Genomic DNA, 22300 nt, shown 5'->3' with positions numbered 1-22300 from the left:
CCATTTTTTTATGCTGACTGGCACACGTGACCTCACGCCCAGCGGCACACACGCGGTGACAGTAATTGTGCGTTGACAAATGGGGTAAAGATGCTGGGGACGCCTATGACTCGGAAGCAGGAGCAGCTTAGCTGGTGATTTCAACCAGCGAGGCTGGCTCTGCGCTGAGCCCGTGGGTGGCACTGAACAGGGTGCCAGGGGCATCTCCAGTCACGTCTCATTGTTTACTAAAGAAAACATGCTGCGGCTAGAGCAGCAGCCACTGCCCGCAGAGGGACCCAGAGCAAACGGAGGTGGGTCTGCCCGCTGCTTAGGTTCGGAGCAGGTCTGCGTGAGTTCCAAGTGGCCTTTCAAGCTGGGTGGTGACGCTCAGTGAGGCTTTTGTCTCTCCACTGACCCGTCCCGGGTGGGCTGGGCTGGGGTGACTGTGTGTCCTCGTCCCCAGCCCTGTGGCACTTGTGCACTGGGGCTCCTGTGTGTCTGCTTCAGGTCAGGGTGCCTGTGGGCCTGCCAGGTGAGGGAACAGAAGCCAGGGTTATGGGCCACTGTGGCGGACACTTCCCGACCCCCAGGAGGCGCCTGGCTGGGCGTGGGGGCTCTGCACGTCTGCGCCACACTCCTCTAGATGTGCCCAGATGGCACAGATGCGTGCAGATGAGCCAGTCAGCAGGGACCGGGCTGGCCATTCATGCCCTGTGAGACCACGGCTGGCCGTTCACGCCCTGTGAGACCAGGCTGGCCGTTCACCCCCTGTGAGACCACGGCTGGCCGTTCACTCCTGTGAGACCAGGCTGGCCATTCACACCCTGTGAGACCAGACTGGCCATTCACCCCCTGTGAGATCACGGCTGGCCGTTCACGCCCTGTGAGACCAGGCTGGCCATTCTCGAGTTCGTCTCCTGTGCTCTGGCTTGGAAGTTGCCAGGGTCTGGGAAGAGTCACGCTCACAGGTTTGCAGTCTCTATGACGCCCAAGGCCCTTCTCTACTGGGAGGGGGTGACAGTGGTGTCGTCACCCAGCTCGTGGTCATGGTAGCGGGCTTCTGTCCTTGAGTGGCGTCTGCAGCAGGCAGGCTGGTGGTCGACACGCTCCCTTTCCACTGGGCACTGGGTTCCCACATCCTACCTTCCTTTCAACTCAGAGCCGACGGCCTGACCACGGGCCCAGGCACTGGTGCCCAGCTCAGGCCTGCCCTGCTCTGGGCCCACAGGACCATGCGAGGCCCACGCACCACACTACAGAAGGGGCAGGAATAGGGAGAGTCTGACCCCCATCAGTACACAGAGGCCAGTTCCTGTGGAAGTTCTTCCACCACCGTCCCCCTCCTCTGGGACCACTGGCCTCTCGGTACTGTGACCCCTGCCCTGGAAACAACCCAGCCTGCCTGGCAAGGATGCTGGAGGGGCAGGCGGATGGGGGCAGGGGCTCAGAGTGAGGCAGACTCTCCCGAGTGAGCACTGGCTGCCATGGCCTGGGTGCTGAGCCTCCGGGGAGGAGAGAGGGCTGGAGATCACACAGCCCAGCCCCCCAGCGGGGTTTCAGGTACACCAGCTGCAGAGTCCCCGTCTGGAGAGGCGGCCCCCACAGCAGAGCCGTCCTGTGCTCCCTGGCCTTCCGTCTTCCCTCCCCACCGTCCTCTCTCCCCTGTTAGAGGAAAGCCGTGGCTGTGGCCGTCTTGCCACTGGACACAGTCCCCTCGGTTGGCATTGGAGACAAAGCCGTGGAGCGTTGGGACCCTGCAGGCCCTCCACCAGCCTTGATCAGGCTCCCCAAGCGAGTCCCGGCAGCCACCTCCATCACCAGTCACTGGGGGAGAGGAGAAGGCCCCTGAGCAGTGACCTTCCGTGTCCCGCAGCCTCTGGGATTTTCTCCTTGGTCAGACCCTGCCTTGAAGGCTGCCGCAGGCCCGCTCCTGAGTGGGGTCTTTCTGCCGCGGCTGGGGGGGCAGCAATTAACCACCGTGAGGAGCTGTCGGCTTCCCTGGCCCCTCGGCCTCCTGACGCCTGGCTGCCAAACTGCATCTGACAGTTAATTTAAATGCAGGCGCCTCGTTCAGAAGTGAACCTCCGCTGCCGCCGCAAGTCCTCCATGGATTTTCTCCTTGTTACCACTCTCCCTCGCTGACCCATCCTCACCCTGTCCAGCTCAGACAAACTGGAATCCAGCCCATCTCTTTAGTCTGGATATTGCCCAGCACCCCCCGACCCTGGGCTTCCCTATGCATGTCAGGATGTCTCCATTTGCAATTTGTAACCGAGAAAGAAATCGATCCCTGCCACTGCTGCTGCACACAGCTCCAGCCCCTCACTGGGCGTGTGGACGCCTGCCCCGCCGTGAAGGAGCCACTCTAGCCAGCAGCAGCGGGAACTGGACACTTCCTGAGAGACCGTTGTGCGTGTGAGGTGGCCCCTCCCCACCAGGAAGAGCCCCCTCAGTCCCGGCACAGCAGCTCCTCCGCCCTCAGAAGCTCATCCACCTGCTCAGACGCCAGGGCACCGGCCCGTTTCAGCCACGTCCAAGCAGACGGGGCTCTCAGCCCGTTACCTTCGTGAGTCCCTGACAGGTTCCTGGGTGCTTGCTATGGAGGGCACGGCCTGGCATGGCCCAGAGCTCTTTTTAAAGTTGCCAATGGGCCTGTATTTTTTTACTTTTTTATTATGAGGTGCTGAGAATCGAACCCAGGGCCTCACACAGACTAGGCAGGTGCCCCACCTGCCACTGGGCCCCAAGACACCCCCATCTGTCCACGACTGGGCCCTAGGTGCCCCTGGCCGCCACTGGGCCCTAGCCCCGCCCACCCCTGAGCCACAGACCCTCCCAGAGCATCTTGTGCTGGACATCTGCTCGGTCCAGGGGGTGGACATAGAAGAGGGGGGGCGAGGTGGGGGCCTTGGGCCGGGTGCTGCCCTAGGAGGAGGTTCATTCGGCCTGGGGAGGGCATCTGCCATTCAAGGCAGGTTGTCATGACAAAGCCAGGCCCCTCCTGGTCTCTAGCCCCTTCTGCAGCAGCCAAGTACCTTTTGATTCTCTGCCGTGCTTTTGTGCAGTCAGGGCCCTCACCAGTATTCCAGGGCTGTGCTCTTAGACCCGCAGCCTCTGGAAGCATGACCCAAGGGAACCTCTCACCTGAGAAGTGCTTCGCCTCAGGTATTTGGTTATAGCAGCAGGAAACGGACTGACCCCGTTCCCGGCTGTAGACCAGGAGACAGGAGGAGCTGAGCCAGAGGAGCTGGAAACTGGAGACTGTTTCAGATCCAGAACCAACTTTAAAAAAGTCAGAGGGGAGATGTCGATGGGGGTTGGGGCCGTGCAGTGTTGGGGTAGCATACCTGGGAGATCTCTGCACCTTCCACTCAGTTTTTCTGAGACCCTAAAACTGCTTTAAAAAATACTTATTTTAGAAAGTGTTTACCACTTCCTCAAAAAAATTATCAGAGACTTTCCAACAAATGCAGATGAAATGGTGTGATGGACCCACCGTAGGAATGAGCAGGGCTCCGCGGAGGGACTCCCCTAGTGCCCTGTCCTGGGGAACACCTGGTCCTTGGGCACAGGCAGCTCAGGGTGAGAGGGACACGGAGGGCTCCCCCACAGCCAGCACCCCAGGCTGTCCACTGTGGGGAGTGGGGGCAGGGCATGAAGGGAAGCAGGTGCCTGGGGCCACCGGGTTGCCGTCTGGTGTGGCCTCTCACCACGACGCCTCTGCGTGACCACTGCGGGGCCTCGGCTCGGTGGACTGAGGTGTGCTCACTGGTGGTGACAGGGCTGGGGGACTCCTCATCACGCGAAGGAGGCTGTGCAGGGCGCTGCGGCTGGCAGCCCTGGGCCACCATGGCAGCCAAGGCTGTGCAGGGACACAGGTAGGACCTCTGGGCTCAGGGAGGCGCTTGGTCAGCCAGGGCAGCCACTATGGACCTGTGTCCCACCCCTGCCGGGTGCTGGGCCGGGTCCTTATGGGGCTGCCTCAGCCTCTAAATGGCAGCCTTGGTGTTCAGCCCCTGCCCCTCGCTGTGGCCTCATGCTCTCCACCTACCATGGAGCCATGTCCAGGTCGCTCTCCACCCACCATGGAGCCACGTCCAGGTCGCTCTCCACCCACCATGGAGCCATGTCCAGGCCGCTCTCCGCCCGCCGTGGAGCCACATCCAGGCCGCTCTCCACCCACCCTCTGGAGGGACGCCCTGCCACCATGGATTTCCTGCACCATCTCTGTCCAGGAGTTGGGCTTTGATCACCTGACCCAGAGAGCCGTTCCATACTGCGGTTGGACTGGGGACTTTGCATAAATAGAAAGCATGAGAAAGGCCCACATGACAGTCAAGCCTCCTGTGGCAGGGGACCGTCCAATGGGAACGCTGTGCACCCTGTGGTTAGGCCATCTCGCAGTACCACGGAGACAGGCGGGAGTACAGCAGGCCTCCCTGGGGTGTGGGAGATGAGCTGGGCATCCCTGGGCCAGCTCCCAGCACGGAGTGGCAAAGTCCATTTCGTGAAGCAGCAGAAGGGTGGACGATGGAGACAGGTTGCAGGGCTGGCAGCCCTGGGTCATCAGGAGGCTTCGCCGGCAACCTCTGCTGTTGGCCGCGGGTCTGAGTGTGTCCCACAGAGCTCAGGTGCTGGACTCTAAGCCCTTGACTTCACGGTGATGGCAGCTGGAGGCCACCTTGGGAGGTGACGGGGCACCAACAGTCTTCAAGGACAGTGGGTCAGCAGGCCAGCCTGGCCACAGCGCCCCTCTCTGGCTCTCCAGATGCCGGGGCCATGGGGAGACGCAGCTGGGCCAGCGCACTTCTGGAATTCCCACTCCAGGACGTCGAGACAGACAGCCCCCCACGCCCACTGTACCCCCTTGGTATCAGTGGTAGCCACAGAAAACAGGCTGAGACAGAGGGCCGTTGCGGACCAGCCCAGCCTGGGCAGCAGTGCCCTCTTAGGTGCAGGGTCAGGCCCAACAGGCAGCTGGCGTCCAGCCATGGCCAGAGCTCTGAGCCCTGGGGCTGCTTCCAGGGCGCCTTCCTGCACCAGCCCAGGAGGCCTCCTGATGGGGCAGCGTCTCCAGAAGGCGCAGCCCAAGCCAGGCGGGCACTGCTGCAGCCAGCTGAGCGTCCACCACAGGGCTCCCCACCCCCAGAGAACGCATCCAGCCTCGCCCCGGGGCCAGGAGTGGGGCCTTTCCAGACGTGGGTCATGGAGCTGCAGTCTGACCTCTTCTCAGCTGCCCCCAGCACCTGAGTCACCACGACGGACAGAGGCCAGCACAGAGAGCAGCGTGGTCCAGTGGCATCGTATTGCTCTGACCGAGTCTGTCTGACCAGTTGTTCAGCAAGACGAAGAGGACATTGAGCGGGTTACCAGGGGCCTGGAATCCAGACACTGACGGCAGACGTGACAGACACAGTCTCGAGGTGGGGTTGGTGCCAAGGTGTGGGCGGGCAGCCCCTCGCCCAGGGCCAGGGTGGGCCAGGGCTGCTCCTCGAAGCTGCCCACAGCTCCCCAGGGCGCATGGAGCTCCCAGACGCCGCTGGGCACTACTCAGTTCTCCGCAGCCCGGCCTCTGGGACAGCTGGTGGTCTGGAGGCCTGCTCTCTGTCCTCTTGGAGGAGGGCATGTGCCCCTCCCTCGAGAACCCCAGGGGCCGCCCGCGTGGGAGCACCGGGGCAGGGCCCAGCCAGCAGCTCTCAGTGGCCTTGGGCCTTCAGGGGCTCAAATCAGGGGACACCTTCAGAGGAGGCACAGGTACTGACAGGCCTCACCTGAAAGCCCAGGTGTGGGGACGGCGAGGCCCTGATGATGGAACCAGGTGCCAATAGCCCCCAGGACAACCTGCAGAAGGCTCCCTGAACACCCCGCTGCGGCCTGATCAGGAAGGCTGTGGGGAGGTGCCCAGGGTGGCTTTGATGGGGAGCTCTGAGCCCAGCACGCAGCCCGGAGAGGCAGGCCCGGTGGAGGGTGGAGGCCTGAGACAGCGTAAGGACCCGTTTTACCTCTTGGAGGCACATTGGGACTGATGTCCCCTACGGGGGTAGCTAGAGAGCCATGCCACAGAGAGGTGCCAGGCGCAGTGCTGCTCAGTAAGCCCCAGGACAGCAGCTCCACTCGCAGCCTGCCAGAGGGGCCGGGCGGCTGGCTCAGAGGCGGGCAGAGGCCAGACCCCTGCTGCAGGGCCCTCTCCAGCCCCGTCGGGCGGTGAGTTTGGCCATCCCTCCTCTGCTGTGCTCTGTCCCCTGCATTGAGAGGATGCCTCGGCCTCTCTTCTCCAGAAATGCTGGTGCCACGGCCCCAACCGTGCCAGCTGGCGCTCCACGCATTCCCGGCAGAGCTTGTCCCCGGGACCCCAAGCAGAGGCTGCTCAGCCTGCTCAGAGGGGCCCAGAGCCGCCAGGAGAGGGGACATGCGGTCCTCAGCCCCGTGCAGCCTGGGGACCACTCAGAAGGAAGAGGCTACCGAGGCCAGGACCCCACCACTCTGGAGCCCCTCGGGAGTCAGGCTCCCCTTGGCCAGACAGACGACAGCCTTTGTGCGAAGCGGTGGCCCAGTGGAATGCAGCAGGGTGTCCGATGCTGCCCTAGAGTGGACAGAGAAGGGGGTGTGCTGGGCCACAGTGAGGGCATCCAGATTTGATGTTTCTCTAATGGCTGTTTTGATGCCCCAGAGACGACACATAAATCACACCACATCTACCTCTACGGAAAGGCATGGAGGCAGCGTGCATTTCACACCAACGTGTGCATGTGCACAACACGCAAAGCAGAAGAAAGGACACAGAGTGGGCGCAGCTGGCCCTGCCCACACACTGAAGACCACAGTGGGACACAGGGCACATGGGGGATTTGCAGCCAGCAGGAAGGACGCCCCTGCACCTCCCACCTGCAGGCCGGGAGCAGGGCACTGTGGGTTGGGGCTCCAAACCCAGGGCCCAGGCGGCCCTGCCCCGGGCGGCCCCAACATCTAAGAAGGCCAGCACGGGCAACTGGTCTGCAGGGTGACTGAAGTAGACACCCGGCACTCTGACATAGATTCAGCAGGAACGGAGGGGAGAGGCCGGGCGTGGCAGGAGGAGACCTCGGCGCTTCGGCCTTGGGCAAGCACACGGGAACTCAGGGAGGCCGCCCACCCAGAGCCCCAGTGCATCCTGACGTCTTGCTGGTACTTAGGTTTGTTTGCAGAAGTCCATCTTTTCCTTCCTGAGGCTGGGGGCAGGGGGCTCAGGAAGCAGAGGCCGCCTGCAGACCGGTCAGGAGTCCTGAGGCCGCCCAGCAGGCCACCGTCACTGCTTGGCACCTGTGGCCAGGCCTCTGTTGTCCTGGCAACCCAGGGAAGCGAGGTTCCCATGGTGGTGAGCCTGGGGCTAGGAAGAGTGCTCTGGGCAGCGAGAGCTGGCTCCCCTCTCACAGGACATGGGGTGCAAAAGGGTAGCTCATGTGGCAAGTGCTCAGAGCTCTGCTAGCCTGCAGGGGCCTGGGGGTGGCGCCCAGCGGCAGCGACCTTGAAGTCAGGTAGTTCTGCTCGGCACAAGCCCCCTCCCCTACTCCTCCCACCTTCCTGAGGCTCCAGGATGAGTGGACAGCCAGTCCCATGGACCCTGTCCACTTTGGATATCTTAAGAATGTGCCCCAGCTTCATGAACCCGAGATAACACTGACAATTCCTTGAGGTAGCCTAGAGTTCTGCCTCTGACCGTGGTGGCTCTGGATGGCTTGGGCACCTAAGACATCAGACCTCAAAGGACTTCATGTCAGGTGTGGGCAGGCGCTGTCCTAAGTACACACTCAGTCTGCCTGTGAGCCCCCGCTGTCCAAGGCCCGGGGAAGGACCCAGGTGCGTGCCCGGCCTCCCCCGCTGCCCTGCCGCCCTGGGTTCCCTATAGGGGGAGGCGTGGGCAGGAGAGCCGTGGAGCACAGGCTTCGTCTTCTGCTCACCTTCTGCTGACTAGTCCACACTGACACTGGCCTCCACTGGCTCCAGCCTCTCCTCTCCCTGTCTCATCTGTCTCCGCGAGATGCTGGAGGGTGGGAAAGGTCGGAGCAGCAAATCTGTCACGTCAGCCTCTGCCACGGGCTGAAGGTAGTTCCCGAAGCTCAACCAGGTCCCCGCAGGCTCACGGCTGGTGGGCTGCCAGGTCCTCGTCCTGGAGGGCTCTTCAGGAAAGAGTCACAGCACACGAGGACTTCAGAAAATGTAACAGCAGGAACTTCTGTGAGAAAACACAGTTTGGAAGAACAACGGGTGTCCAGAGCAGGGAGGCCTCTGGGGTGCCCGGAAGGATAAGGAGGCGGGCCCTGGCCCCGTGTTGCTGGGTGTTCGCAGGAGCTCCCGGGCCACACGGAGACACGCCTGGGCACAGCAGGCAGAGCTCCAGGTGGCTCAGGCTGAGGGGCACCCCGCCGCACCTGGGGACAGCGCAGAACCTCAGCCCTCCACCAGAGGGCCTCGTGCCAGGTGCCAGTGTGGGAGAGGCACTCAGACAAAGCTGTGGACCCTGCAGGGCGTGTGCTGAGACCTGGGAGAGGCTCATCCAATCAGCCGTTTTCATAAGATAAATACAGCTGGACCGGGGCCTCCAGGCGCCGTGTGTATCCAAGATGCCCAGCGGGATCCCCACGAGGGCTTCTTGCAGAGACCGGGCCTCGTCCTGGGACTGTCGCAAAGCCTCTGCAAAGGGCACTGGCGCAGGAGCAAACTTATCCTACCCTTTAGAAATGTCATCGGCGCGGCACCAGGATGGGGGGTTCCACGTGTGGAGGGGACTGTCCCTTCAGCCCACCACGCCCGGGACTCGGCCCTGTGCGGCCTCACCCTTCCCCGGTTCCTCTCCACACCGGGAGCCGCACATCAACTGTGCGTGAAAACACAGGGACAGAGGCCCTGCAGCCCGGGGGACCATGCCCGTGCCCTGCCTCACCCACGTGTGCCGCCAGAGCTGGAGGGCTGCCCAGGCCAGGTCCAGCGGCAGGCTGGAGTCCAGATGGCGGACTGGTTCTCCTGAGGCTGCCCTCCTGGTGTCCCTCCGCATGCCCATCCCTGGTGGCTCTTCTACCAAGAATGAGGACCAGAGCCCACACTCCATCTCCTCTCCCCTTTCCCCCTAAGGGCCTCAGACGCCTGCAGCCACCTCGGGGTGTGAATCCAGGGACGCGTCCACTGGGAGTCCACCACAGACCAGAGAGAGACCGGACCGCGATCCAGCCTGGCGCTCACAGGCCTCTCACTGAGGCCTGGGGACGGCAAGGGACGGCAGGTGCGGCTCGATGGGCGCGACTGTGGTCTGTCCCTGTCAAAGAGTGAAGCTGGGCTGCGTGGCCAGTCTGCTCCCAGGGCATGTGGACAGTCCCACAGCCTGCTCCTCCAGGGGGCTCTGGCAGGTACAGGGACTGGATTCTCTCTCTGGAGGACCACTGGGGAGTCCCAGCTGGGCTGTGCCTAGAGTGTGGAAGGAGGAGGAGAGCCCCCGGGAGGCAGCTCCCGGTGAGGCCAACATCGTGGCAGCCCCCATCTCCACCCAAAGACCACTGCCCGCTTCCAGCCCACCCTGCACGGCTGCAGTCCATGGCTTCCGAGGTCCGGCAGTTGCTTTGGAGTGAACAGAGGCCAGGGAACCATCATCATCCTGGCCCGTCTCTGTGAGGAAGCACCAGGGTTGGAGCTGAACAGGCCCCGCCAGGCGTCAGAATCCGCCCAGGGGCGGAGGCCACTCGGTCCCCTCACATTTTAAAAAATAGACTTCCATCTCTTTTAGTCAAAACTACGGAGTTCTGAGCAAACCAGTGGTCATCGCGGGGCAGTCAGAGCCTATTCTTCAAGGCCTGTCCATCTGTACCCCAGACCCTGGGCTCCTGCCATCAGCTCAGGGTGAGAAAAATAAGGTGTCCGTCGCTGGACCAGTGGCACTGCCAGGGCCTGGACACCAACTGGTCAGGGTGCTGACCTGAGCCCCTGCTGTGTCCATGGGCACAGCGAAGTTGCTGTTTTACCAATGTGACTCATCTGCTTCGTCCAGTACAACCAAGGTCATGGCTTTTCGGGGCTGGACCCGTCTCTTTGGCCAAGGCATCCAGTCTAGCTGAGCCCTAGAGGGCCATCAGGAAGGACAGCCAGGACCTCGCTGAGTCTTTGCAGGTGACACAGGCACGTGAGCCCGGCAGCCGGCTGCAGGGTCTCTGTCACCAGGGGCCACAGCTGTGTCCAGGCACTGTGCACACTCCACCACGCCCCATGCTCTCAGGCGCCAGATGCAGCACTCGTGGCCCCGAGGTACCGTGGCCTCCCGCTGCCGCTCCCCCCTCCGTGGGGCAGCAGATGGCGACCGTCTAACAGCCTCCACGTGAGTCTCCTGAGCCCAGTTCGGCGGGCTCCAGAGCCGACGCCAGGCCTGGTACTGCTCCCCTCTGACCCGCTGGCCGGCCACCCCAGGCTCCCCTCGCTGGGCACAGGTGGCTCCAGAAGCCCAGGACAGAGGGCTCTGCTCCAGGTGTCAGTGTAGCCCTTGGACATCTCAGAGGACGGGAGCACGGCTCAGATGGGAGAGCAGTACTCATCCTCCCTTGGCTGAGTCACCACTGAGTCTCCAGGACGTTGTGGAAATATCTGTCCATCTCTGGGAGCAAAGGCCTTGCAGGTGTGCCTTCCTCTCTAGAGAGGGTTCACTGCCTGTGATGGTGGCTCTGGCATATCCCCAGGACGTGGGTATGGAAGGCTGGTCCCCAGTGCAGCAACGGCCAGAGGTGCGGCTTTAGGAAGGGACAGGCCATGAGGGCTCTGACCTTGTAGAGGGTCAGCCCATTGATGGACCAATAGCCTCATGGGCTGGGGGTGGAGACTAGGAGACGGGGCCTTGGAGCAAGTGGGGTGCTGGGGCGTGTCCTTGAAGGTACTCTTGTCCCTGGCCCCCTCTGTTCTCTCTGCATCCTGGCGGCCATGTCCTGAGCTGCTTTCGTCCATCACTCCTCCACCAGCATGTCCGACCTCACCTCCGAGCAGTGGAGTCGGCCACAGTGCACCTCTGAAACCAGGAGCCTAGTTAGTTTCCTTCTCGAGACTGCTGTTCTCAGAAATCTCATCCCAGAACAGAAGGCTGATGGACGCACCACAATTAGGAGGGTATTCTTACTGCTAATGTTGCGGATGAATCTGTTTTTGAAAAAGCAAATTGTTGCTGGGCGCGGTGGCGCACGCTTGTAATCCCAGCGGCTCAGGAGGCTGAGGCAGGAGGATCAAGAGTTCAAAGTCAGCCTCAGCAAACGCAAGGCACTAAGCAACTCAGTGAGACCCTGTCTCCAAATAAAATACAAAATGGGACTGGGGATGTGGTTCAGTGTTTGAGTGTCCCTGGGTTCAATCCCCAGTACCAAAAAAACAAAAAAGCACATTGTTTCTGTGGAAAGAACTTGGCAGGGTATTCACTGCATGCTCCCCGCTGTGGTTGGTGCATATTGGAGGCACAGAAGTGGGGAGGCAGTCCCTGTCCCAAAGGAGAGCTCACTAGCTCAGTCCTCCCTGGTACCAATGAACTTCACCCAGTAGCTGCCACCGCTGGATGCTGCTCCAGCAGCTGTGCGACCCCACCCTGTGGGGGAGAGCTTTGTCTGAGGCTCCTGGGAGGCTCTGGGTGTGCATGGCAGAGGAGGTGACCCAGGGTCAGGTCTGGAATGCTGAGAAGTAACCTGCCCGCTGGACAGGGCTGGCTGGGGGTGAGCAGAGGTGAGCCGGGTGCCGTGGTGATCAGAAGTTAGCATGGTGCCCTAAGGCGACTGGCGACCCCTGGGGCCTCGGGCAGTAGGATGAGAGGCTTGAGGTGAGGCCACCAAGACAGGACTGCAAGGGTTCCACCAGACCTCCTCACAGAAGATGGTGTCAGGGAGGACAGTCCTGTCCCTGGGTTAGTTCACACCAACCTGAAGAGGGAGCGTCCGGGGCAGCCTGGAAACCTTCTGGGAGTGCAGGGAGCTGGAGGCCAGGAGGCAGGTTGTGGGCACGCTGCTGACCAAGACGGCGGAGGGCGGGGTCCACCGCAGGCACGAAGAGGACCTGGTCCTCCAGGCCAGTGGGCACCAGCAGAGGCCCTGTAGCCTCCTGGCAGACGGAGGCACAGAGCACCCAGCACAGCCCACAGCAAGCGCAGGACATGGTGCCCCTTGTCTCAGAACCCGACAGGTGGAGTGAGAACAGAGAGGTGGCTTTGAAAAGCGACCTGACCAGCCGGGCCTGCCGGACCTCACGTCCAATCAACAGGACACAAGATGGGCCCAATCAACAGGACACAAGTCCTTCCCAGAGTCAGCGTTGCCAGAGGGAGCAGGTGTGGGCCTCTAGCCCAGTGACTACCAGCACAGTGCCCCTCACCAGGGGTCACACTCTGAGGTCTTAGTCACCATCCACCCAGGCCCAGAGATATGACATGGACAATTCCAGAAATAAGTGATTCATGTGTCAAGTGACTTTTATGACACTATATTCTATCACTGTTCCAGTTTATTAGTTACTGCTATGACTCTCTTACTGTGTCTAATTTATAAACTAACTTTTATGAATTAAAAAACCTTATATGAACATAGCATGAATAGGTGGGTTGCTACCTGTGGCTTCACCCACTATGGATGTGGAGCATGTTCTCTGAAAGTAAAGGGGGCCCCTCCACATCCCCTGCAGATGGGGACCCCTCCATGTTCCCCTGCAGATGGGTCCCTCCGTATCCCTACAGATGGGGAGCTCTGTATCCCCTGCAGATGAGGGCCATCTATATCCCCTGCAGATGGGGGCCCTCCATGTCCCCTGCAGATGGGGACCCTCCATATCCCCTGCAGAGGGGCCCCTCCATATCCTCTGTAGATGGGGACACTAGGCTCTAGCACCCCTTAGTCATGCGTGGCGCGTTACCCAGCAGGGCCACGTCTGACTTTGGGCTCTGTCTGCAGGTAGCTCATGAGCTCAGGGAAGTGTGCCGTGGAGTGTGTGTGGCGTCTGGTTTTCGCACAGCCCAGAGTTGTGCACGTGTGGGGGAAGGGCTGGGAAGTGCGGACCGTGGGAACAGGACCTAGGTGGGTTGTGGACAGGACCCCCGGACAGCGCACCTGGGGTGTGGTGGGTGGGTGGGGGAGGACGAGACCCTCGGCCAAGGCTAGAGGTGAGGAGCCACGTGTGGTGCCATTCTCTCCCCGAAGCAGGACCTGAGGTGACCTGCCCCAGAGCCCACCTCGGCTCGCTCTCTCCCTGGGCCAGCTGAGCGTGAGTGCCTGGAACTACCTGCCGGTCTGCAGGTCTCCACAGAGCCCCGCCGTGGTGCCATCTGAGTGCACATTGGTGGCTGCAGATGGACACTGAGGGTCCTCCAGCCCGTGGAGCCTGAGCCCGCCCCCATTTCCCGCTGCCTGAGATGAACAGAGGGTGCATCCCGCCCTGAATGATCTGAGTCAGACCGTGAGACTGAAGTCCCGCCTCACAAATGCCCTCCGCGATTCCCATGGACTTCCAGGCTTGGGAAACACTGGCTTTTATTTGGTGTGTTCCTGGAGTAAACCTAATTGAAGTAGTTTTAAACCATTTCAGGTGTTTCTGGAAACAGTATCAAAAAAAAATATTTTTCAGGATATTCAAGGAAACCCATCAGAACCTTGGCAAGGATTGGAGATGTGGCTCAGAGAAGGAAGCTCGTAGAGAGTCCGAGACCATGGGGGGCCCGTTAGTAACACCCAGGAACCTGCAGACAGCATTTATTCAAATGCTACTTTATTCTGAATTTGTTTTCACCCATTAAAATTTACTCTTTATTTAAAAAGAAAGAGCCCTGCACATGCTTCCACAAAGGCCCTTTACCTCCTGGTCACGCTCTGTGTCGCTCATGCAGGCAGGTCCCGTGTGGTGGCCTCGCACAGTTTGAGAGAGGGCAAGTGCTCTTAGCGGCCTGGTCCTGGGTGCAGCAGTGGGAGGAGGACGCTCCCCTAGCCGCAGGTGTCGGTCTGAACTCCCCACCCCATCTCCCTGAAGGGGAAAGGACGGTCAGAGAATCGCTCTGTTTGGCTTATAAGATGGACTTTAAAACTGGACACAGTTGGGATGCAAGGTGAACTTCTGGGGTTCACTCTCTGGCTGCAATGGCACTGCCCCATCCCAGGTGCAAAGAGCACCCACAGGCTGAGTGGCCTAGGGAAGCTAGGGTGGATGAATGGGTGGATGGATGGATGGATGGATAGATTAGTGGATGGATGGATGAATGGATAGATGGGTGAGTGAATGGATTGTGGGTGGATGGGTAGATGGGTAGATGGATGGATGGATGGGTGGATGGATGGGTGGGTGGATGGTTGGATGGATGAATGGGTGGGTGGATGGATAGGTGGGTGGATGGGTGGATGGATGGGTGGGTGGATAGAGGGATGAATGGATAGATGGGTGGGTGGATGAATGGATGGATAGATGGAAAGGTAGATGAAAAATAGATGATAGATAGATAGATAGATAGATAGATAGATAGATAGATAGATAGATATAATAGACGGGGGGATAGAGGAATAAGGACCTGCTCTAGGGTCTGTGGCAGCTGAGCATCCCAAAGACAGTCTGCCATGGGAGCTGCACCCCACTGGGGGGCAGATGAGTGAAGTGCCCTGCTCAGAAGCCAGGCAGAGTGGCTCTCCAATGCTCAGCCCTTCCTGTGTCCAGGCCCTGAGCAGATGTGATGAGGCCCTACGCTGGGGAGGCAGGCCTGATCAGTGTAGTGATCAAATGCCAATCTCATCCAGAAACACCCTCCCAAACACATCCAGACAGGGTTTCATCCAGCCATCTCACAGCCCCATCAAGTCGACTCAAACCCATGGCACTGACCTCTCCTCCTCCAAGCTGGCTGCTGCCCCCACTCCTCCGTGGGACCACTGCCATCCAGATGGCGCTTGCCCTCCACCCTCCACCATGAAGACCCACCCATACCTGCCTAAAGTCCTTATAAGCCACGCAGTGCCTCGGAGTGCTCACCCCCTCATGCCCCCATCATGCCCCCATCTCCCCCAAGTCCCTAAGAGAAGTCACCACCTCTTTCTGGCCTCAGAGCACCAGGTTCTTCCTGCCAAGGTGCTGGTGGTGAGGCCTGCTCTCCTGGCTGGGGCTCCAGGCAGGCCATGGGGCACTCTCCTGTCCTGGGGACATTGTACCAATGTAAAGGCCCGCTAAGGCTGCAGCTGTCTTCTCACAAGCTTCAGTAGGAGAAACCTTTCCTCAAAGAGGAGGCTTTCCCGGGAAACAGGAGGACCTGCGGGCAGGCAGGGGGCAGGCCGGGCAGCCCCTCCTCAGGACAGTCAAGGCTATCGTGTTTTGCGTTTCTTCTTTCTTTGAATTTCCAAGATCCAAAGAGGGATGATGGGTAACGTGAGAGTACTCGATTGTCTTCAACGCAGCTTCTGTCCAAAAAAGGTAATTATTGACTCTTCCTCTTCTGTCTTTCTGCCCGTTTGCTCTTGTTCCCCGTGTCATTGCCTGGATTCAAAAGGCGCGGTAACGACCCAGAATTCCATGGCTGTGCTGGGGCAACGGCCTTTGTGTGGCCCGGGTGAGGCTCTGGCTCCCGCCCCAGCAGACCCAGCTCCAGGGGCCCTGCATGCTGAGCTCAGGGACCCGGGCAGGGCTGCTCTGGGCGCCTCTGGGCTGGGATTCCACCCTTTTGTTCCAGTTTCATTAACTCCGGGAGGAAGCAGGTGAAAGAAATGTATGCAAATCCCTGTCTCAAGAGTCTAAGGCTCTGTACCTTTTGATAAAGGCAGCCAGCCTGGGAAAGACACAGACTAGCAAGTTTTGAGGACCCAGTTTAAAATTTGAGCTACCTTTCTTCCCACCTCTTCAAAGCCTTTTCTGAGGATAAGATAAGAGTGTAATCCCTTAGTTGGGTACAAATATTTAAGACTTTTGTTTCTAAAATCCAATTTGAATGAGCCTTGAACTTTAAAGCTGTTTGGTCTCTGGAACAGAAGGCAGTATGGGATGTGGGTGCAGGAGCGCCACCCAGAGGCTGACGTCCTCCCTGCAGAAGCTGCTCTGCTGGTCTCCTCCACAGTGGGCCTGGCTCCCCTCCCTGGGGCCCAGGAGCCTGCATCAGCAGCCCTGTTGTTCAAGGTGCAGGGCCAGGGGAGCCACTGTCCTGGAGGCCTGTCCCAGGGTCTGCACTAGGTGGCTGCTGGTCACACAGGTAGGTGGGCTCTGTCTGCCCTCCCCAGGCCTTGCATGGCAGACCTCCAGCCCCTGGGTTCCAGCCGCCTGCTGGGCATGGCAGGACACTTGCTGAGCACCCGCTGGGAGTGCATGTGAGGCTGTGGGTATAGACACACAGGTCAGAGTACCACCAGGGCCACAGGGGAGCCTGGGGCCTCAGAGTCCCCAAAGCAGAAAGGACAGAGTTGGGCTGAGCAGAGGCAGAGACCTGCTGGGAGCACCAGGTGCAGGAGACACAGCGCAGACCCCTGGCTTTGCAGGAGAGCAGGGCTGGCCTGCAGCAGAGGCCAGGTGGCACAGGGCCTGTCCTCCAGGCCTGACGCTGTCCCCAGGACAGCACTGCCCACTCTCGTGTGTCTAGAGGCCTTCAAGCCCTTCTCTCAGTAATGTGCGAGCCAACCAAGCCCCTCGGCCTCCCTGTTCAACTGTAGCAGGCCTCACTTCCCAGGTTACGGCTTAGCCGCGGTGAAGCACAGTCCAGCAGCATTGAGCCCGTCGTCGCCCCTGCCCTCTGCCACCCTCTCGCCTGCCCACCGAAGCCCGTCCAGGAGACACGGCTTCCCATGCCCCGCCAGCCGGCACCACCACTCTGCTTTGTCTCTGTGGACTCGGCCACTCTGGGTCCTTCCTGAAGTGGAATCCTGTGATATTTGTCCTTTGGTGACTGGCTTATGTGACTGAGTACAGTGTCCCCCGTGTCCACTGTGTGTGTCAGGCATCAGGATGTCCTTCCACATCTTCCTCCTGGGGGTGGGCGGGGTTCTGGGCAGCCACGAGCTGTGGCAGGACCTGGTGCCACTGTGGGCTGCCTGTGCAGACATTTTGGGGTCCACTTTCCATTCTTTGGGCCCATGTGACCCTGCCAGGCTGGCTGGGGGCCACACGCTGTCCCGCGTCACAGCGCTCCCTGTCCACAGGCTCCTCTCCCTGAGGAGACGGGTGACGTTCCGAGGTGGTCCTCACTTGGATTTCCTTGGCGACAGTGATGTTGACATCCTTATTGACACACGTGCCCCTTTTTTGGAGAGATGGGCTGGAGTCACGGGCCCCTGCTGGACGGGTGCCACTGTGCTCCTGGGCTGCCTTTCCCTCTCTGTCTTTCAGGACACAAAAGTTTTATTTTGATGAAACCAAATTTATTTTTCTCTCTGGCCTGTGCTCTTAGTTCACACCCAGGAAGCCACTGCCTGTCCAGCCTGGTGAGACCCCACCCTTGTCAAGTCCCTGTCTCGTCTCACACACCTGCTCCCGACCCGCCCAGGCCCGTCCGGGTGTGCGGGGTCCGTGGAGGGCCAGGTCTCCTGCTCCACTTGTTGAAGAGACTCCCATTTCCCCAATAGTGTTTTAAAACTCAGTTCATTTTTGTGTTGTATGTGGATAAAAACAGGTTATTTTTTTAATAAAAGGGAGTTTTATTTTAGATTAGTACACTTATAAATTCAGGAAATTCATTTAATGTGATCTTTAAAATATCAGTAATATATAAAGCCAAATATTGACTTTGTTTGGTTTAGTAGATGATGCATGCTTTTTAATTTACTATAGATTATGTAAGAAAAAGCATGATTCATGAAAAGTAAACTCAAAACTAATGTATCATGTTTAGTTTGGGAACTGAATATTTATTATAATGGAAATGAAAATCTAATCAGGTGCCAGGTGCCAGGTCTCCAGTAATGGGCAGAAGATGCTCAGTGACCTCCCTGGTGCTTAGTAAGTACTCTTACCTTTCAATCAAGGAAAACCCTTTTTGTCGTAATTTCCATTTCACTGGAGCGAAGGGCTGCAGGCTGGAGCAGTTGCCTGCAGGCCGGGCACCCGAGGCATGCAGGCCACACACTGACTGGGTTCCCAGCGCCACTCTAAGAGCGGGAGGTGCTGGCCGGAGGAAGGGACTCACTGGACAGTCCTGACCGCCAGCCCACTGCCCCAGCGGGCGTCCCTGTCCTTCATCCCTGTCTTTGGCCAGCTCTTCCATGGCTGAGAATGCCCACCTGTGGTTGAGCGGTGGAGTACAGAGCCCTCCTGGGGCCCACCTCCGGGCAGCGTGGCCTCCCAGGATTGGCAGAGGCCCAGGGGCTGTGGGGTGGCAGGGGCTGTGGCCGGGAGGGAACGTGGAGGAGGCATTTCAGGAGTGGCGAGAGACGGGTTGGGGTCAGCTGGCTGGGCGGGGAGTGGGCAGGGGGACGGCTGCCTGAGGAGGGTCCAGGGCCGGTTGGGCCAGCACTGTAGTGAGTCCATGGACCCAGGCCAGCCCTCTCCGGCCATCGCCGGGAGCACTCTGCCGACCCTGGAGGCGCTCTGCTTGGCCACGTGACCCCTTTGGGAGGGGAGTTCTGCACACTGAGTGATTCATTTCTGTCTTCCAACAAATCTTCCCTGGTTAAAAACAACCAGAAAACCATCTGCACCAGTGACAATGTGCACCTGTGGGGACTCAACCCCACACTCTCAGGGTGACAGTGCCCAGGCCCAGGTGGGGGCAGTCTGTGCTGGTGACTGGCAGCTCCTGTCCTTGTCCTTGGTGACAGCACACCGACCCACCTACTGTAGGCCACACCCAGTGGGGCCACCTCCATTGATGCTCACTGGCACAGCCCCGCCCCTCTGCTGCCCTCTGACTTTGGCCCTGTCCCTGGCCTCTTTCAAAGACAAACCCATCAGCAGGTGCCGGGCCTGCCCACACCACAGTCTGTACCTCTCCACTGCTGCTTCCCCAAGAACCAGAGGGCTGCGTCCTGGCTGCACCTCTGCCTCTCTGTGTCCTTGCTCCGCCCTCCCCAGCCCACCCTCCTTCCAGAAGCACAGTCCAGCCCTGGCTCTGCCCATCCTGGGGGTCACAGCAGGAGTCATTCCTCACCTCCAGGCCTGGCTCCTCTTGCTCCCTGGCTCAGCAGGGCTGCCCTGGGCGCCTCCCCCGAGTGCCACTGCCCACACCCCACCCACTCTGCACCTGGCCCACTGCGCGCACCTCAGTGAAGACTCAGGACCTTCCTGTGGGCAGGGAGTCTCCAAGCTCAGAAAGGCCAAGTGGGACAGAGCAAAGCGGATCCTGTGGGGCCCTGTGCATCCTGCACCTGGAGCCTTGGGGCACAGGACGGGCGAGGCTCTGTGCTACCAGGACAGAAGACATTTCCAAAAGGCCAGCTCCCACAGGGCAAGGCCCAAGCCGCACATGTTTTTGCACTCCTGGGCACCTGGCATGGGGCCAAGCACAGAGCTGGTCCTCAGGGAGTGCTGGCTAGATCACTCAGAAATCTCTGCCCTGCCGACCTCTGGGCTCCAGGACCTGGTCTAACCCGCTGTCCCTCACAGGTGGGCCGGAGCCCATCCAGAGACCCCTGGAGGCTGTTCTCCACTCTGGCTATCCCTTGAGACTCACCCCAGCTCTGCCTGCATCCTCCCCCAAGCTGAGGGGTGCAGAAGCTGACCCCCAGCCAGCGCAGTGAGCAGCTGGGCACACTGAGGAGCCTGAGGAGGCTCCCGGCAGACATGGACGAGGGCAGGGTGGCACCCCACATCCACAGGGTCACAGGTGGAGATACCCAGGACCAACAGGAGGCAGGCCTGGGAAGGACAGCCAGGGTGTTCCACCGGCTTAGTGACATGGAGAGAAGCCACAGCACGTGGCTGGAGGAGCCCCCCACAGCGTGCACAGGGAACAGTAGTGCTGCAGTGACAAGCAGCCCCATTGCCACACCACTCCTCTACCTATTTAGTTTTACTTTTGGGGTGCTGGGGTTGAGCCCAGGCCTCAAGCACGCAAGCCAGGCAGGCGCTCTGCCACAGGCCACATCCCGTGGAACTCATGTCTTTAGCGAGCACTGCTGGCTGGCGGTGGCCAACACTGTCCTCCTGGCGTGCTTTTCCTCCTTCTCACAGTGCCCGCCGGCTCCCGTGTGCCTGCCAGTCCTCTGCACGATGGGTGTTCCTGAGCCAGGCCAGGGTCGTGAGCTGCATGGGCTTCATCTTCTCAGGGCTCTTCCCCGCTGCCCAGCCCCCAGAGCCCCTGCCTTCCCAAGTGAGCAGCCTTTTCTCAGAGTGGGGTGACCTCAGCTCGTCCCTGTTGGAAACACTGTGCTTGCGAGGTCAGGGGCTCCAGGCCAAGGAGGGCCCGAGGCCAGACCCCTCTCATCCTGAACACGGGAGGACAGTTCCGTTCCACCTTCTGTGGTTTCTGTTGAATAGTAAACACTGTTCACCATTCCTGCTACCCTAGAGGAGCTTTCTACCCGAAAACGTAGGTGAGGGAGGAGGGCACCGGCACAGCGTAAGCAGAGGCACCTGTGGAGGCCGTGGGCGCAGGGTCCCACCCTGCAGAGCGACGATGCTGCCTGGGCTCTGCTGTCCCTGCCTCCCCACAGGGCCCTTCCCGGTGTCTTCAACGTGTGTGGGATGAGGGCTGGTAATGCTCTGCCCAAGAAGAGTGGGCCCCACAGGCCCCAAGTGGAGAACAGATGGGGGGACTGTGGACCCCTGGGCCTGCCCAGCCCCACCCACCCACCTTGCCCCGTCCTGCGAGAGGCAATGGCTGCAGGTCATGGGAGGACTGTCTCACCAGGGGAGCATGTGAGCGGCACGCCCAAGGGCTCACCGGCTCTGCATCCTGCGCAGCACGCTCTGTGGGAAGCACACCGGCCCTGCACAGAGAGGCTCCAGGGGTCTCAGACCCCGCTGCCTTCCTCAGCGCCCCGCTGTACCGCCAGGGATACACAGCCTGGGGGCACACAGTGGCCCCAGGCTCACCTCTCATGCTTCCACCTGAGTGTGTGTAGGGCCCTTGGTGCTGGAGGGGGGGTCTGAGGTGGATGGTCACAAACAGAACAATCAGAAGATGGCACATGAAGCCAGGTGTACTGTACCTTCCAGAGGCAGGTGCTCTGCAGCTGGGGGCTCTGGCCTGCATGTGGGGGCATAGTCAGAAGGTTCATCCATTATTGGGGCTGGGGAACATCTTCCTATCTGTCTGTCTGGTGCACAGCAGTGCTGCAGTAACAAGCAGCCCCATCGTCACAGCTGGAGCCCAGTGTGTGGACAGAGCTGTCCTGGTTGGGCAGGGCTGCTGCTGCAAAAAGAGCAGACCAGAAGTGGGATTTGCATTCTTGTTCCTCGTCAAGCCAGAGAACAAGTCACCTCTGCCTGGGCTCCAGTGTTCACTGAGGAACCAGGCCAGCACTGGGGCCACGGTATCCCCTCCAGGAGAACCACAGGGGATTTGGCAAGCCCCACTAACGTCTGTCCACGCTCTATGGCAAGAAGCTGAAGCAGGCTTGAAATGCTAGCTACCGTCCTGGCTGGAGTCAGGGCCGTGCCTGTCCTGTTAGCCCCCTGCACCCAGAACTAGTCCTGCCCACTCCCCAGCTCCTGTGTCTATGCCATGGCTGTGGGAGGGCCGCTGCTCGTGAGCCCGCGTGACACTGTGTCAGGGGACCTGGGGCCACACAGCTGCAGGCTGGGGGCCTGGGCAAGGGGGTGGGCCGGCACCCTTTAAGCAGAGGTCCTCCCAAGTTATGTCTGCTGGAGACACGAGGTCTGCGTCCAGGGCCCAGCTGTCGGAGCAGAGGTGCCAGCAGGACTGTCCTTGCTCTGTGGCACTTCTTTTCCACCTTGTTTCTTCTGTGGCCTCTTCCAAACAGGGAGCTCCTTGACTCGTGTTGTAGGCTTGAATTCCATCACCTGGAGTCGCTTCCTCAGGATCACCCGCTCTGCCATCAGAGGGTCGCGTTGCTGTGGGCTGCAGGCCACCTCAGATACCGCCCCACGTGCCCGCAGGGGTGTCCTGGACGGTCGCTCTCCCAGCTGGGGAGCTTGCAGCCGCAGAGCGTCTGCATCTCACAGCTCAGATTCTGAGCTAAGGGCCGACGGTGTGTGGGACCCTTCCGGCCCCGCCGGCTGCTGGAAGGTCCAGGCAGCCTCTGGGAGCCTGGGGCCCTGACAGACCTGTGTGTGTTCAGTCTCCCTACAGGACACCAGCCCCCTCAGGCCACGGCCCACCCTGCCGCAGAGGGACAAGCACACCCAGGTTGCATCTGGGGTGCTAGGGGCTTGGGTTCTGTCTCCTGGGCAAGTGCAGCCCACTGCCGAGGGTCCTCTGGTGGGAGGCAGA

This window comes from Urocitellus parryii, unplaced genomic scaffold (genome assembly GCF_045843805.1).
Source record: "Urocitellus parryii isolate mUroPar1 unplaced genomic scaffold, mUroPar1.hap1 Scaffold_171, whole genome shotgun sequence".
In the NCBI taxonomy this organism is placed as follows: Eukaryota; Metazoa; Chordata; class Mammalia; order Rodentia; family Sciuridae; genus Urocitellus; species Urocitellus parryii.
This window is presented reverse-complemented; position numbering follows the sequence as displayed.